The following is a 6247-nucleotide window of genomic DNA, read 5'->3' on the forward strand; positions in this document are numbered from 1 at the left end:
CCTACAAATTTTGATTTCCCCCATTGTAGATTTTCTATTTGGTCTATTTTTAAAAACTTGAAAGATATATTTTTCACATGCTGGTACCATGGCACAATTACCAAGGTAGTGGTATCAGACCAGCTGTTCGAATATGAAATGTCAAATCCCTTTATAAAAAAAATTATTTTTGTTGTAATTCCAATTCGAAATTTTACGATGCCACTACCTGGGTAATTGTGTCGTGGCTGGTACATAATTTATAAAAAACTTATGTATGCCATTTTTGATAGAACAAAAATATTTCACTGCAAGTTTACATGAACAGCAATACAGTTCCATAAAATAATCTAAAAGTTTTTCTTAGTGAACACCGCATTCAAAACTTATTTTCCATAATAAAACTGTAGCATAATTTATATCAGTTTGACAAATCATGTACTTTCAAGAAATCTCCATCGCAATCTAATTTTAGAAATACGTGTTTAAATTAATTGTTATTTATATTGCTATAATTCTAAAGGTAAGATCACATTAGGCAAATATTTGCTCTAAATTTGTTTCATCATATTTGCCCAAACAAATGTGAATTTCATGCAAATTTTTGTTTGCGTTCACATTAGAGGCTAATATTTGGCCTATTTTGTTTGCTCAAACAGTGACAAATAACGCAACGGGCAAACATATTTGCCATGTGTTCACATTTGAAAAAATATTTTCACCCAAAAACTGTTTGAGCAAACTGTCGAAAAACATAAACTTATTTGGACTAGAAAAATAGAAAGAGAGAAATAAAAAATATAGCGTTTCGTTTATTGTTTGTTGTGGAGAATGAGAATAAAATCTGTTTGGCAATGAGTGCCTTGTCGGAATGAGTTTATTTGCGTATTGTTGCGAATGTATGTACATACATACATATGTATATGATGGCACATTGACATTGTGCTTTGGAAAATTATTTTTATTAACAGCTTTTCATTTTTAGTTTGCAATGTAATGTTTTCAAAACCAAAAAAAGAATTTTTGTGTTAATTTATTAAAATTGACAGATAACACTGTGCGCCTGAATCAATTTGGAATGGAAAGTGCTTACACATGGAAAGTTTTTTCGGATTTTGAAACTACAATGTTCAATGAAAAATCAAAAAACAAAAATATCCTAAGCGATATTCAAATATGTCGCGGTCAAAGTTCACATTTTTCGGGTCTTTATATGCGTTCAAGATTTGGCTTGAAAACCGCAAGTGAAAATGTAGCATTAAAAATTCTATACACGATTGACCATTATGACTTTTTCCTATTGTTTACAATGTTTGAGATATAAAAGTTAAAATGGGGCAATGCACTGACTCCATCGACTGCTTATAACTGCATGTGACTGCAATATCACAATTTAAGGTAATATATCTCAAGAAATATTACAATTTAGGAAAAAATTACAAAAGTTGTAGAGAATATTCACAGCTATAAGATTATCTCTAGTCCAATTTCTATAAGACTTCAAGCAAAATCCTTGAAGAGAATTTCCATTCAACGCCTTCTTTAGTCCCATTTCGATAGGACTTGCTGTTTCCAAGCAAAATAAAACACCTAAAAAACCCCAAAAAAATATGAACTTTAAACGGCAACGCGTTTCAGAATCCACGAAACTTCCCAGGTGAAAGCACATACCATTTAAATTTGGTTGAGGCGCACCGTGATAAAGATGTAGTTTTTTTGTAAAAATTGGCCGACTTCTTGAAGACAATAGAAACTAAAAAATAAATCCTCGAAGTAGTACAATAATAACCAAAATAATTATTTAATTGTAATGCAAGCATTGAAACCAATGTTCATCGCATTTTTCCAGTCCCACTGACTAAATTTAGAAATATTTTCTATAGCGGTATTCTACTTCCAAGACATTCATCAACGACAGATTTAACAATAAATTTCGCGTTTTGCCTCTTCTATTTTCCGTTATAAAAAACAGCTCGCCTATTCCTATACCTAACAAATCTGCACCTTAAATGATATCAAATTTGGTCCAGAGAATTCGGATTAACAAAACATTTTAGTATATTTTCAAATTTTTTTTGACTAACGGTTCCAGAGATATCGCGCCTTAAATAAGTCAAATTCTGTAAAAACTACATGCAAAGAAATACTCATAACTTCTTTAATATTGGTCCAAATTGGACCATCTTTTTTTTGATTTGTTTGTTTTTTTTAGCAGCTATCGAAATATTTAAAAGAAAAGTGCACAATGGGCTTCAATGCAATTTTCGGGATTTAATATTTAAAATCAATTTTTAAACATGATTGCACCCTTCGATTTTTTCAAAAAAAAATTATGTTAAACTACAATCAATTACAAAAATTTTAAGCCCTATGTGGTAATGGGATTCGGACGATTACTATTTTTTCTGATTTTTTTTTTTAAATTTGTCAATACAATTTTTCCTTTATACCTTTGTCCAAAATTTATTATTTTATTAAAAAAATTAAAAATTTCATTTATAAATATTTGTTTTGATTTCATATTTATGAATTTATTTCAAACATCTTAAAAACTGCGTCATTTTTCGATTTTGAAAATGCATCAGCGAAAATTGCATTAAAGTCCACTGTGGATTTTTTTCTATTTTTTATGATAAATATATAATATATAATGATAAATATGTACTCTTAGTTTCAAAAATACAGGAAATACAAATTTTGGACAAAGGTATTAAGGAAAAATTGTATTGACAAATTTTAAAAAATTCAGAAAAAATAGTAATTGTCCGAATCCCATTACCACATAGGGCTTAAAATTTTTGTAATTGAACGTAGTTTAACATAAAATTTTTTTGAAAAAATCGAAGGGTGCAATCATGTTTAAAAATTTATTTTAAATGTTAGAAATAAAATCAACACTTACAAAATTTATTTTAAATACTAAATCCCGAAAATTGCATTGAAGCTCACTGTGCACTTTTATCTTAAATATTTCTTTCGATAGCTGATAAAAAAACAAACAAATCAAAAAAAAGATGGTCCCATTTGGACCAATATTAAAGAAGTAATGAGTATTTATTTGAACATAGTTCTTTAAAAATTCGATAATTTCAATAGGCGATATCTCTGTACCGTTGGTCAAAAAATAATTTTAAAATATACTAAAATGTTCTGTTGGCTAGGAGCATAAATTGAACCAAAAACAATTGAAATCAAAAATTACTTTTCTCCGAACTGTCCGATTTCACTTGGAATTCCCCATATATAAATCCCTCACCTTTCAATTGTTTATTTGTTTATTCATTAAATATTCGCTTTGTATTATATAACGTTAACTTTTTTATATTCATAATATCATTTTTTAATAGGTGACAACAATGTGTTTCAGCAGATATTTGCCCTTGTTTGCTCTTACAAAACTTTTGTAAGACCAAATAAATATTTGCACAAAAGAGTGAAAAATATTTGCTCAAGAGTGTTCATATTATGGGCAAACTGGAAATTTTTTTGTTTGCTGGCAAATGGTTTTGTTTCCCCAAAATCAGCTGTTTTTTTGTTTGCCCATGAAAAATATTTGCTGGTCAGATTGAAGCAAACAAATATTTGTCATTTTTCGGCAAATGTTTGCCTAATGTGACCCTACCTTAACACTTTCATTTCATTTCACTGTGATTTATTAACTTCTTTCCCAGCAAAATGTTCGATGCCAAAGATGACATTCAATCATGGGTGCAAGTGATCTAGCATGTCATCTTTTTAGCATCTTCATCGATGAATTTTATATGAACGTGGACCCCAAAAGATGACGTTCTTTTCTGGATCCTAAGCATGTCATTTTAACCAATGCGTTGACATGTCATTTCCACCAATGCTTTGGCATGTCATTTCCACCAATGATTTGACATGTCATTTTCACCAATGCTTTGACACGTCATTTTCACCCATGCTTTGACATGTCATTTTAACCAATGCTTTGGCATGTCATTTTCATGTCTTGTTTGGAAAATGGAAATGCTATATTGAAATATGGTTTTCATGAAAAACAAAACTCTTTATTAATTCAAACGAATTCATGAAATAGCTACAATTAATTTATCAGTTTAGTTTTTCAAAAGTTTACATCCAAAATTGCAATGTAATCACCACCGCTGCAACGCAAAAGATTACTTTCTCCGTTCTCCGCAACTGATATTCTTTCATCTTGCAAAAGGTTTTTTAATTATCTTCCCATCACCAGTTCAGATTTCAACATGGACTCCAAATGCACTGCTTTAAGTATTTTTATTTCGTAAATTACTTTTATTTTATAATTTTGTTATTTTATAACAACATTTTGGTAATTTATACTCTTTTGTTTAGTGACGGAAATATGTAGGGATCTACAACCCGGCTTGCTTTAGGGATCTCTAAGAACAAAATGTAACGAACGGGGAGGAGAGACTTTATGGAAAATACCATTTATGCTTAATTAATTTATTTTTAATTGTTTCTTTCCAAAAGTAGTTTCTTCTTTATTTTCAGATTCTTGTTCCTTTTCGTTTTGGACTTTTTTTCAAATTCCAAGAATCGAGATTTGCAATGTGAATAGCAATGTGTGCAGTCCGATTCTATTTTTAGCTCGATGGACTTCATAAAATACCAATTGTTTAGAAGTTTTAGTTGTTTGATATGCAGGAAATGTAAGACAACATCACGACGACAGTTCTAACAACTTTGGTCTGTTCCTGAAACTGCAAGAATCTACTTATTTTTACTACGATAACAATTTTTCCTTTATGTTATCGGAAAAAAATAGTAAAAATTAGTAGATTTTTGCAGTACTGGAACATACCAAAATGAAAATAAACAGGTGTGTAAATAAAAACACAAACATCATCTCTATTGGATCGATGGAATGGGTACAAATGCTGATGAAAAAATCGGATCTTTCACGACTTCCTTTGCATTGGTTCAAATCCTAATGAAAAGATCGGATCTTTTACGACTTCCTTTGAACCAATGCAAAAGATGACATGAAATCACGTCATCGCAAAGAACCCCTTCCGTCAAATTTTGCTGGGTTTATGCGAAGGTTAAATTAATGTCCATAAACACCGTGCAAATCAACATCAAAATGTTCACAAACACTTCACTTAGTTCGCTTCAGTTAAATCATGGTTTTAAATTAAAAGACATTTTCGTTTATAAATTTAAAAAAAAACGATTTTATTCAAATACAAAATCCTCTGATATGGAACGAAAATTCACTTATTTTACAAAATTATGTGATACGATGAAATATGATTTAGTTGAAACAGGAACGGTATAAATTTATTTTTTTAGTTATAGTACTTATGTTTTTTTTTTTTTTAATTTAAAAGAAATAAAATCCGTTCATTAAAATTTTTGTATTCATTTTATGACGATAATCTTACCTTTCGTTGGTGAAAATAAGATTCCAGTATTTGACAATTTTTTTTTTAACTTTGTAAATTTGGTTCTTCCCTATTTAAAATTATTTTAATTCACTTAAATTTTGCAATTGTTTTTCACAATTTTTATTTCATTTTATTTTAAGAAAATTAAATATTTCACGTATTTCAAATTAAAATATTTACTCTTTACCAAATTCGCACTTTTTATGAGCACAAGAAAACACTCTTCTATAAATATCGATTTATATTTCCTCTTTGTAATTTATTTTCTTTTTTCAACAAATTCAAATTTCTCTTTAGCTGTTCTCACTTGTTTCCACGAGTAGTTGTTAGCAAACGTTAGCGGCAACGCGTTAGCAACGAATGTCTATGGTGCCAAAGAAGCCCAACATTTATATACAACACAAGTCAATGATGATGACCGTTATTGTCGTCGTGTCTGTCTATCGCCAATTCGTTAAAAAAACTTCGGCATTCATAATAACGAACATCCTGTTGCTTTGTCGTTTATCTTATGCATGTGGGTGCTTGTATGTTTGAGTGTTCCTTTGTACATAAATACTACTTAATGCAATGCAACTGAATGCTTCGTATAAGGTTGGTGTCTTGGCTAGAATTGAGGTGAAATTGTGTTTGCAAATAGTGGGTGTCATAGGAGGTGATTGTGGGTGTTAGACCGATGGTGGTATGATGGTGGCATGACATCCTCACAAATATTAAGGACTTTGTAGTGTTGTTGTATGTAACTCTACAAAATATATAAATAAAGTCACCAATGTAATGTTGACTCATTTGTGACAATCGCTCTACAATTTAGACAGATTACTGCAACGAGGTTTTCGGGAAGTAGAAACTTAAACGGTAAATTAATAGAA

General features: G+C 30.0%; 1 protein-coding gene across 4 annotated transcripts in view; it reads right to left on the reverse strand.

Moving 5' to 3' along the window:
- Nucleotides 1-5817, reverse strand: part of sNPF (short neuropeptide F precursor) — a 219454-nt gene extending 213637 nt beyond the window's left edge. For 2 of the 4 annotated variants that reach the window (XM_073967928.1, XM_073967926.1), the window contains exon 1: nt 5373-5817. The gene's annotated coding sequence lies outside the window, so the exon portion shown is untranslated. The remainder of the gene's footprint in view (nt 1-5372) is intronic. The other 2 variants (XM_073967927.1, XM_073967929.1) reach the window with 2 other exon arrangements.
- Between the last annotated feature and the right edge of the window lie 430 nt (nt 5818-6247).

This window comes from Musca autumnalis, unplaced genomic scaffold, assembly GCF_047663935.1.
Source record: "Musca autumnalis isolate F117 unplaced genomic scaffold, ASM4766393v1 scaffold_2, whole genome shotgun sequence".
NCBI classification, from domain to species: Eukaryota; Metazoa; Arthropoda; class Insecta; order Diptera; family Muscidae; genus Musca; species Musca autumnalis.